Source organism: Lactuca serriola, chromosome 3 (genome assembly GCF_051521515.1).
Source record: "Lactuca serriola cultivar US96UC23 chromosome 3, Lser_US96UC23_V15, whole genome shotgun sequence".
Taxonomy (NCBI): Eukaryota; Viridiplantae; Streptophyta; class Magnoliopsida; order Asterales; family Asteraceae; genus Lactuca; species Lactuca serriola.
Window position 1 is genome coordinate 299,054,319 of NC_136410.1, and position 12,655 is coordinate 299,066,973.

The following is a 12,655-nucleotide window of genomic DNA, read 5'->3' on the forward strand; positions in this document are numbered from 1 at the left end:
TTTTACTTTGAAGTATTTTTTCTTCAACTTTGACCTTAAATATTTTTGTTTTTGATAGATAATACTTGATGTAAAATTTATGAATATATTGTATTTTAAATGTTTTTTTTCAGTGTTATAAGTTTTATCAAGTAATATATAATACAAATAAAAATATTTAAGGTCAAAATTGAAGAAAAAAGACTTCAAAAGTCGAAACTGGACTATCAATTTGGGACGAAGGGAGTATTTATTACCGTAAATCTATTATGTTTTCCGTATGATTTTTTTTTCACCAATCATATCATTTTTCCTTAATATATATATATATATATATATATATATATATATATATATATATATATATATATATATATATATATATATATATATATATGGGGTTCCTACCAATGATCATTTTTGGGTTTGTAAGATCGGGATCGAGATCCTAAAATCCCACAAACTAGAATATAATTTTAATTTATAATATTTAATAAACATTCAATTTTTCGTTCAAAAGTTATAAAAGCTTCAAAATATTAGTAATAAGTCACAATAAAAAAATGATAAATGGTAGATTGGTAAAGTGTAAAAGACATAAAGTGGTAAAAAAATTTCATTTGAAAAAAAAAATCAAGGGAATGTAGGATTAGATCGGATCTCGATGCTACGATCCTACCTACGATTTTACGTTCTACCCGCAATCGAACACCAAATACGATCCTTTTACGATCTGGATCATTTTTCATACCTAGGATCGTAGGATCGTACGATCCTACGATCAGGATCGCGATTTTGAGAAGCATGATATATATATATATATATATATATAACACACACACACACACACACACACACACACACACACACCAGGAAAATGCCCGCACGTTGCGTAGAAACATCTATATAGTTGAAGTTTTTAAAAATATATGTTTTTTTAAATATAACAATAACGTTGTTGTTAAATTTGATATATTAATTCATATACTATATTGATATAATATATTAATTATTTTGAATTATATGATAATATATACATATGTTATAACTGTATAATCTCAATCGTTTGAACGGCTTCTACCCACGAGTTACACATGAATAAAATTAAATATAATATATGGTTTAACGTTATTTATAGTTGTTGTTATTGTTAATTAATTAATTTAAATTTATTTGCTTAATGTTTTTAATTTCTATCATTATAATTATTTAAAACATCAAACATTGTTTTTTGATTTTAAACGTAACAATATAATCATTTATATAGAGTTATTTTTAACTATTATTGTCGTCAGTTATTTTAAACTACTTATTTGAAAACTTTTAACGATTATAATAATATATTTAGGAAATATTTTAGTTAAACTGAGATTACAATTTAGTTTTCTACATTTATCACTACAATTTATCACTTTTAACTATTTATAAAATATTTTTTTGGTTTTTTTAAGTGAAATTGAAATTTATATTTAAGTTGATACTGTAATGTTATATTTAAATTAACAATTTAAGTATTTTGTCAAAACTGTTCAAAAGTTATAGCTTTAAAGTGATAATGAATTACATACAACATCATATTAAAATTAGTAAATTAAGTATAATAAGTAAAAAAGTTAAAGTCATAATTATATAAGTAGATATATATATATATATATATATATATATATATATATATATATATATATATATATATATATATATATTATTTTAAAATTGAAATTTAGTTTATTTATGATTAAACTTTAGGTCTGATATTTATTTAACCTTATTAACCAACTTATAATAATTATTTAAGTTGATCCTATAATGTTATATTTAAATTAATAATTTAAGTATTTTATACAAATTGTTCAAATATTGTATCTTTAAAATGATAATGGTTTACATTCAACAATATATTAAAACTAATAAATTAAGTATAATATGTTAAAAGTTAAAAACATAATTTTATAAGTAGAAGTAAAAGATATTATTTTAATATTGAAATTAAGTTTACATATGATTACACTTTAGGTTTGATATTTATTTAACCTTATTAACTAACTTATAATTGTTATTAGAAAGAAATTAAAAAGTCATGGGAGTTTTAAATAAATGTGGTGAAAGGAAAAATGCTTCATATATATATATATATATATATATATATATATATATATATATATATATATAATATTATATTATATTATAAAGCATATTAGTCATATCTTGAAATTTAAGAGATACAAGTTATAAAACTTTTTGTACAAATCAATTATGCATAATTAAATCATCAATATTTGCCAAAAGTATAAAGACTTGAATTAAGGAAGAATATTAAAAAATTTAATTTAGAGCAAAATGACAATTTTAAAATATTATATATATATATATATATATATATATATATATATATATATATATATATATATATATATATATATATATATATATATATATATATATATATATATATATATATATATATATATATATGAGTGAGGTTCAATAGAGAACCATAATTAACCAAGGAACCAAGGAACCAATCGTGTGCGTCGGAAATCATAACGATTAACGACCAAGGAAATAGATATATACTTTTATATTGGACGCACACACACCGGATTATACAAAAAAATCCAACATTTACAAAAAAATCCACCACTTTTTTTCGTTTAAAATTTTTTTAGGCCATGTTTTTTATCGAAAAAAATCGAATATACCGTTGTTCACGATTTTTCGTCCTTTTTCAATAGAGATCTATGATGATATATAAAAAACAATTTTTTTTTTCAAAAAAAACTCAATTCATTTTCTTTGATGAAAAAAGTTAAGGTCTATTTTTTTATAGAAAAAAAAATTGAAAAATATATCAAAATTCATATTTTTTTTGTACTTTTTAAACATAGATTAATATTCATGTTAAAAAAGACGATATTTCAGTTCAGATTCACATTGTGAACCTATTCAGATGCATATTGTAAACCTGTTCAGATTCACATTGTGAACCTCTTCAGATTCATAGTGTGCATAATAATAAGTCAGATTCACAGTGTGAATTTAACTGATCGGAGATTTTTCACATTGTGAATGTTAAAATTTTAAATATTTACAGTTTAGATTCATAGCGTGAAACTCGATGTTGATGTTTATTAATAGAGTACAAAAAATTAATATTTTTGGTATAATTAGTTTTTTTTAAAAAAATAAACTTAAATATTGAAAAAACTAAAAAAATTAAGTGAGTTTTTTTTTCGAAAAAAAAGTTCGTTTTTATATATCATCATGGATCTCTGTGGAAAGAGGACGAAAAATTGTGAACAACGGTATATTCGTTTTTTTTTCCGATAAAAAACATGTCTAAAAAAATTAAATGAAAAAAAGGAAGTGAGTTTTGTTATAATTCAGTACATGTGCGTCCATTATAAAAGTTTACAACCCTTTCTTTTGCCGTTGATCGCTTTAAATTCTGACGTTTTGGATTGGTTATTTAGTTCCTTGATTATTAATGATTATCTATTGAACTTTTCTATATATATATATATATATATATATATATATATATATATATATATATATATATATATATATATATATATATATATATATATCTTAAACTAGACATCGATATTTAATTAATTACATCAAATATATAAAAAGGCAATATAAATATAAGGTTGAAACATAAATATTTTATTTAAAAAATGGTAATTTTTTATTACATAATAACTAACAATAAAACCTAATAATTATTTTCTATGTAAGATACTATTTGCCAAAAAAACTATTTATCGCCGCCGCTTTGCACACGTACACATATAATATATATATATATATATATATATATATATATATATATATATATATATATATATATATATATATATATATATTATAAAACGTATTAGTAATATTTTGAAATTTAAGAGATACAAGTTATAAAGCTGTTTGTACAAATCAATTATGCATAATTAAATCATTAATACTTGCCAAAAATTTGAAGACTTGAATTAAGGAATGTTATTAAAAAATTTAATTTAGAGCAAAATGATAGTTTTAAAATATTATATATATATATATATATATATATATATATATATATATATATATATATATATATATATATATATATATATAAGTGTAGTCTAGAGTGTTGCGTCTTTAAGCTCGTGTTATAGTCCATCATGTATTCACGGTTTGGGCCTGTCCAACCGTGTTTTGTCTTTAGGGTTAGTATATATAGTGCATGCGTGCTTAGTTATGATTACACTTCTCATTAATTATTTTGTATTGAATAACACTGTAACCGTAGCACACCTTTACAGTCGAAGTTCTTCATCGAGCTCTTCTGAGGTGGAGCATAATTTAATCATTCGACATTCCTTTGATTCATTCTCCTGCTCTTTTATTACTTTATATTTGTTTATCTGTTAAGAATCTATCGATCTAATAGCGCATTATTCTCATCAATTGGTATCAGAGTAGGAGACTATGTAATATATACACATCTCTTCTGTTTGAAGAATCCTTTAGGGTTTCCGCTTTTATCGAATCTACAGGAGCCATTGTTTCTTTATCGACGGTGTTTCTTGTGTTTGATAAAACCCTAAGTCAAACTTTACAAGTCTGATTCTAGTAGATAAAAGAAGAAGGTCATCATGTCTCATGAAGATTCTCAAACCAATCTGATCAACATCTCCAACAACATTGGATCCACTACTAGGATTCCCATTCTCTACACTCAAGACTATGAAGTATGGACACACAACTTCGAGGATTACATCGTTGGTTCCGAAGACAATGGTTATCTTATCTGGGAAGCGATAACATTTGGTCCTTTTTGTTTATTCTGGTACAAATACAACTGTTAAGACTCAAAAGGAGTACAACAAGCTCGTAACTGATGTGGAGAAGATTCCTCATGACGAAAAAGATAAGTTGCTGTGTAATGTTAAAGCCATGAGAATGATTAGATTTGCATTGCAGTCTGATACGTTTCGTCTGGTAAGCACATGCACCACAACAAAAGCTAGCTGGGATAGACTCAAAGAGTTGTATTCAACTGATGAAGACCTGGAACATTCCATTCAAACTCTATTACTTTCTGAGTTCGTTTGCTTTCCAACAAAAGCCAGATGAAAAGCTTATTCAGGCATTCGATCGTTTCAACCATATTTTGAGCAAGATGATTAAGCACGGTATTGGAAGGGAAGTGATCGAACAAAAGGTTACATTTTTGAATGGTTTAAGACCCGAATGGATGGCTGTTTCATCAACTGTGAAGGCTCATGAACATTTTAAGAACTACTCATTTGCAAAGATGGTGGGTATTCTCAAGTCTCATGAAAGTGTTGTAACAAAAGAAGCGAAAGTGGTGTCTGGTATGGGATCCTTGGACCTTCTCTCTAAGGCGAAGAGTGTGGTAGAAGATGAAGAGGAAACGGAGATGTCAGAATGCGATCTTACAAGTGAAGAATATGCAATGATGGTTTCCAACCCAAAGAGGTTCTCTCGCAAAAAGTTCCTTGTTGCCAAGAACCAAACTAGCAGGGAAGCTACAGCTCAGATAAGGCAAGAGAAACAAAAGCAGTCCTCTGAAAGAAGAAGAGAAGAAGGAGATCAAATTGGTGGGAGACTCCAGATACGATTGTAACTTCTGCCATGGCAAAAACCATTTTTCCAAAGACTGTATGTTAAGAAAGCAATCAAAGAAGGAGGGTGAAGATGATGAAGCTTACTATATGTGCAAGATGGAGGAGATACAGAAATACAAAGCCTTTAACAGTTCAATGAATGCTTTGATTGTGCAGGACAATGCTATGGATGATTAGTTCGGTGGTGTGGAGGTTTGGTCTGTTGGGTTTTGAGCATTCTAACACTCCTAAGTGTACATGCAACCCTAAATACCTTGGATCTATGTTTTCTCTATTATACATGCAAATATGAACATCCAAGGTATTATCCTAATCTAGCATACAAAACAATGAATATAACAAGATAAAATACATACCTCTTTGATGTAGAATGTTCTCAAGAAGCTTGAGTGCCTAGTTCCCCAAGTGTGACACCTCAAATGGTTCACACAACATCAATTGATTTTGGAATAACCTTGAGAGAAACGTAGAACACTTGAAATCGGCTAGCCCTTTCTCTATCTTGTTACAATTAGGGTAAACCCTAATTGTCATGGCTTTCCATTTCCTTGGATCCATGGGTTCAAATACACCATGGAGCATCCATGAAGCATCATATGGGTTTTAGCCCAACTTGATAATCCATGGAGCATTAGCCCACTATACAAGTATGGATGATTTACACAATCAACCCATATATTTAATTAGTCTTCTTTTGATCACTTAATTAATTCTAGATTAATTCTTGATCAATACTAATTAAATAATATTATTAATATATTATAACTTATAATCTATTAACAAACCTTAAGTGTTATTTCTCTCATTATAGTCTATCCAAATGCATGATGCCATGCAACCCAAATGGACCATGCCGAGTCGGGTCAAGTCTTACCAATTATAGTTATGGACTTAGACATTAATCCAATAGTCTCCCACTTGGATAAGTCTAAAACTATTATTGCGTATGACTTCAAGAACCAACTGGAAATCGTAGCTCTCAAAAGCTTCCGTCGAACTCTGACCTTGCTGATTATCTCTGACCTTTGTCACTGACTTATCCATTAGATAAGGGATTATATATTCCTCCATTCTAGATATCATATGGACTGAGACATGGATTATAAATCATTCTCTCTGTCCATTTGTTGTTTCCTGATTTCCGATTTATGACGACTGACTGATTGAACAAATCAAATCAGTCCTGGCTTGGGCAAGCACTCATATGTGTCATCGCTAAATCATCGAGGGGCCCACATATATCTCTTTTATCCCGAAGGTAAAAGGAATGGATAAACTTCGACTCATATGGCTTGTTCTGCTACTTGTTGAATCATACACAAAGACACGTTTTATAACATTGAGTTACCAATGCAATTTCATGCAATCAATGTATAACCAACTCATAGTAACAACTCATATCTCTAGGTTTGAAGAATATAAGATATTATCGTCTCATGATCACTCGTGATAAAATCCATGAAGTGATTCAAATGAGCGCGGGTTGAATCCAATACTCAGAACTTATGAGCATTCATGAACGTTGTTGCACAACTTTGTCCACCAACTTGGACCTCTACAAGCCAACCCATGACAGTCTTGATTCATATCTACTTCCAACATATGACCGACTTTGGATGGTTTAAATAACTTAGTCATTCCGGAAGAATAACCTAGTTATTATGGAAGTCAAAACATGTAAAATGAAACACAAGAATAAATGAATCAAATATGGTATCAAACCATGTGAATATAAATAGACCACTTCTATTTATCACCATACTGATTACTCGTTATCCATTGTTTCATATGTGTAGCCGATTTTGGTGGAGAATGAGGTTCTTATATAGTGTTGACACATCTAGGGTTACACCATGTAAACCCTAATGTGTCATGACTCTTCATTTCCATGACCCATGGGTTTTTAACTCCCATGGAGCATCCATGGAGCATCCTATGGGTGGAACCCAACTTGATAATCCATGGAGCCTCTTAGCCCACTATACTAGATATGGATGATTTACATAATCAACCAATATATTTAATTAGTTATCTTTTGATCACTTAATTAATTCTTGATCAAACTAATCAAATAATATTATTAATATATTAGAACTTATAATATATTAATAATCTCCAAGTGTTATTTCTCTCATTTAGTCTATCCAATTGCATGGTGCCATGCAACCTAAATGGACCATGCCGGGTCGGGTCAAGTACTTACCAGAAATAGTTATGGACTTAGACACCTTATCCAACAGTCTCCCACTTGGATAAGTCTAATAACTATAACTGCAATACTTCAGGAACCGATCGACAATCGTAGCTCTTTCAAGGTCTCTTGGAACTGAGAAGATGTTGATACGCCATTTAAGATAAGTGATCATATAATCCTCTGTTCTAGATATCAGCCGGACAATTACATGGAACAATGTCTTACATATTGTCCAGCAGTTTGTTTCCCGATTCCTTATTTGTTTGACAAAGAACTTAATTGAACACATCAACTTAGTTCTGACCGGACCCGGTACACAGGTCAAAACAAAATCATCGAGGGGCCCAGATATCAGCTTCTAATCCAAGAAGGAACAGATAAACTTCGACTCATATGTTTGTTCTACCACTCATTGAATTATACACAAAAGCATGTTTTATAACATCGAGTTACCAATGCGTTTTCGTACAATCAATGCATAACCAACTCGTAAGTAACAAATCATATCTCTAGGTTTGAAGAATTATGTGATATTACCGTCTCACGATCACTCGAGATAAATTCCATGAAGTGATTCCAGTGAGCGTGGGTTGAGTCCAATGCTCAGAACTTATGAGCACTCACGATTGTCATAGCCATGTCCAACACCTTAGACCTCTGCAACCAATCATGACAGTCTTGATTCATACCTACTTCCGACATATGACCGACTGTGGAGGTTTGAATAATATGATATACCAAACATAATTATTCTGGAAGTCAAAACATGCAAAAGAGATAGCAACACTTTACTCATAAATAAAACACCTTTTATTCATCATCTAATGTCAATTACACTTTACAAATTTCGAGGTTATCTAACTACTAAATCTACTATCATCCTTCAGCCCTATGCTTTGAGCATGCTGGAGATGCTTAACCCGAGTCTGTCCCTTTGTGAGGGGATCTGCTGGATTCTCATCCGATGATACTCTCTTTGCCACGAGGAGTCCTTCTTCTATTCGATGTCTGATAAAATGGTATTTTCTGTCGATGTGTCTGGATCTCCCGTGATCCCTTGGTTCCTTGGCTAAGGCAACAACACTTTCACTATCACAGAAAATTTCCACTGGCTCTTTAATAGCTGGTACAACTCCAAGGTCTCCAATGAAGTTCTTCATCCATATCGCCTCCTTTGCTGCCTCGCTAGCTGCAATATACTTTGATTCACAAGTTGAATCAGCCACTGTCTCTTGCTTGGAACTCTTCCAAGAAATTGCTCCTCCATTTAGAGTAAAGACCCAGCCTGACTGAGAGAGGAAATTATCCCTATTAGTCTGAAAGCTAGCATCACTATACCCTACAACTCTCAAGTCATCACTCCCAACGAGGGTAAGGACCCATTCCTTAGTCCTTCGCAGGTACTTGAGGATATTCTTTACAGCAGTCAAGTGTGCCTAGCCAGGGTTCCCCTGATACATTCTAACCATGCTCAAGGCAAAGGCTACATTAGGTCGAGTACACGTCATAGCATACATGATCGATCCTACAGCCGAAGCATAAGGTATTCGACTCATTTATGCTATCTCAGCCTCAGTACTAGGGCTTTGTGTCTTACTCAATCTGGCATTACTCTGGATGGGTAACTCTCCTTTCTTGGAGTCCTGCATGCTGAATCTCTTCAGCACCTTATCCAAGTAGGTACTCTGACTAAGTCCAATTAGTCTTTTACTCCGGTCTGTCAAGATCCTTATCCCTAGAATATAGGCAGCTTCTCCTAGGTCCTTCATAGAGAAACACTTCCCAAGCTAGGACTTAACTTCCTGCAGAGTTGGGATGTCATTTCCTATGAGTAGTATATCATCCACATACAATACCAAAAAGCTAACTATACTCCCACTAGCCTTGACATATACGCAAGATTCATCTTCACTCCTAGAAAAGCTAAATTCCTTTACTTTCTCATCAAAGCAAAGATTCCATCTGCGAGGTGCTTGATTTAACCCATAAATGGATTTTTTAAGCTTACACACTCTATTAGGGTACTCTGTATTGACAAAACCCTCTGGATGACTCATGTAGACATCCTCAACCAACTTTCCATTAAGGAAAGCGGTTTTGACATCTATTTGCCATATTTCATAGTCATGAAATGCAACTATGACTAATAGAACCCTAATAGACTTAATCTTAGCCACTGGAGAAAAGGTCTCGTCATAGTCAACTCCTGGAGTTTGTGAGAAATCCTTTGCAACCAGTCGTGCCTTATAAGTGTGTACCTTACCATCCATGTCGGTCTTCTTCTTGAAGATCCATTTGCACCCTATAGTCTTACGACCTGGTACATTCTCAACCAAGTTCCAAACTTGATTGTCATACATCGATTGTATCTCAATGTCCATTGCCTCTTTCCACTTGGCTGACTCAGGGACTGCCATGGCTTCCGCGTAACTGTTAGGTTCATCCAGACCTATCAGTGTCTCATCACTGATAAGTGTATCACCTTCCGTAGTAATATGGAATCCATAGTAATGCTCAGGTGCATTACTAACCCTTGTGGAACGCCTTAGAGGTACAGACTTGTCAACTGGCTCAACAGGAGTTTCCTCCTCTAGTTGAGTGTTAGGGTTTGAAGTTCCTTCACCACTTGACTCTTGAATTTCTTCAAGGTCAACTTGCCTCCCACTGTTTCCTTGGCTTATGAACTCTCTCTCTCTCTCTAAAGAAATCCCTCCTAGCTACAAAGACCACATTTTCACTAGGTTTGTAGAAGAGGTAACCAAAGGATTGTTGTGGGTAGCCGATGAAAATACAACTCTCTCTTCGAGTTTCGAGCTTATCATGAGTCTCGCATCTCACAAAAGCCTCGCAACCCAAAATCTTGATGTGGTCTAGTTTCGGTACTTTACCAGTCCACATCTCATGAGGAGTTTTGGCAACTTTCTTTGTAGGGACCCTTTACCTACCTTGTTAAGTCCAAATTAGTGTGCCGGTTAACCACACACGCTCCACTAACGACTTAAACAAAGTGTAAAGTGTAATTTCATGGATTAGCACCTTATTCACATTTTCCCTAAAGTAACTAAGATTGGGAATTAATAAAAACGTTTAGTTACTTTATAATATTCATCATACTTTTAATGAGAATTTATAAGTCCTTGTCCTACCTGTTCGGCTAACGACCCTCCACTAGTCAAGCAAGCAGTGGGTGAGAGTGGACACCCATTAAGTTGCCATTTTATAGGCAACAACCTTATACCCACCTTATAGACTAGCTTCGTGAATGAGGCTTACTAGCGGTAAGACGACTTTAATCTTATACATATATATTATTATTAACTTATAATATTATAAGTATAAGGGTTGAATTTTAACTTTTAAAATTCTAAGGATTGGAACTAAAGTTTTATCATGACTTTACTTGTTCCAAAACTTGAGGGCAAGTTTTGTAAACTTTCAAAACTTTTCATTTCTTGTAACTTATGAGTTAATTAGGGTATTAAAAATGAAGACTCTTCATTTTATAACCTATGTGTTCTTTTAATAGTTTTAAGGCAAAGTGACTTTTGGTTTTCCATAACTTGAAGACAAGTTATGGACTCCATTAAAACACATAATGATCAAGAATTAATCTACCACATAGGTTACAAACAATTCCTATGATCATCTAAACATCATAAGATCAAGAACATGAATATTAACACTTTCATGAATAAAAAATTACACTTAAGACTTTGTAATTTTGATAACTTGTTGCTGTAAATGGATTAGCAAGAACATTACACCATCTAAAACAAGTTTTCAAGTACCAAAACAATTTAGGTTAATGTTCCTAGTCCATTTCCAGCAACAAAAATCGAAATTCTGAAAACTGCAGCCTCTACTCGTCGAGTGCAAGAACTGACTCGACGAGTAGCTTGCATTTGGTCATGGACTCGTCGATTCCCCCCATGGACTCGGCGAGTTCATACGGGCAGAAAGCAGAAAACTCGATTTTTCAAGCAGTTTGCACAAAAATCAAACAAGCAAGCCTAGGCTCTAATACCACTGATGGGTTTTGAGCATTCTAACACTTCCTAACCTAATAACCTTGGATCTATGTTTGTCTAATTATCATGCAAAGTTGTTTTTCCAAGGTTATGAACCTATCTAGCATACATGGGGTACAATTTTTCTTTGTATAAAACATAGAACTACATACCTTGTTGTTGAAAGTGTTCCTTCAAACCTTGTGAGCCTAGCACCCCAAGTGTGATGCCTCAAATGCTTCACACAACACCAAATGCTCTTGGAAAGACTTTTGAGAGAACACACACCTCTTAAAATCGGCCTAGCCCTCTTGTTTCATATGTGTAGCCGATTTTGGTGGAGAATGGGACTCTTATATAGTGTTGACACATCTAGGGTTACACCATGTAAACCCTAATGTGTCATGACTCTTCATTTCCATGACCCATAGGTTTGTAACTCCCATGGAACATCCATGGATCATCCTATGGGTGGAACCCAACTTGATAATCCATGGAGCCTCTTAGCCCACTATACAAGATATGGATGATTTACATAATCAACCCATATATTTAATTAGTTATCTTTTTGATCACTTAATTAATTCTTGATCAAACTAATCAAATAATATTATTAATATATTAGAACTTATAATATATTGATAATCTCCAAGTGTTATTTCTCTCATTTAGTCTATCCAATTGCATGGTGCCATGCAACCTAAATGGACCATGCCGGGTCGGGTCAAGTACTTACCATAAATAGTTATGGACTTAGACACCTTATCAAACAATTTTTACTCTTCTAGTTAAGGGTTTATTAGAAAGGGTTACAGGTTCAGACGGGGCAAGCAAAGGGTTTATGA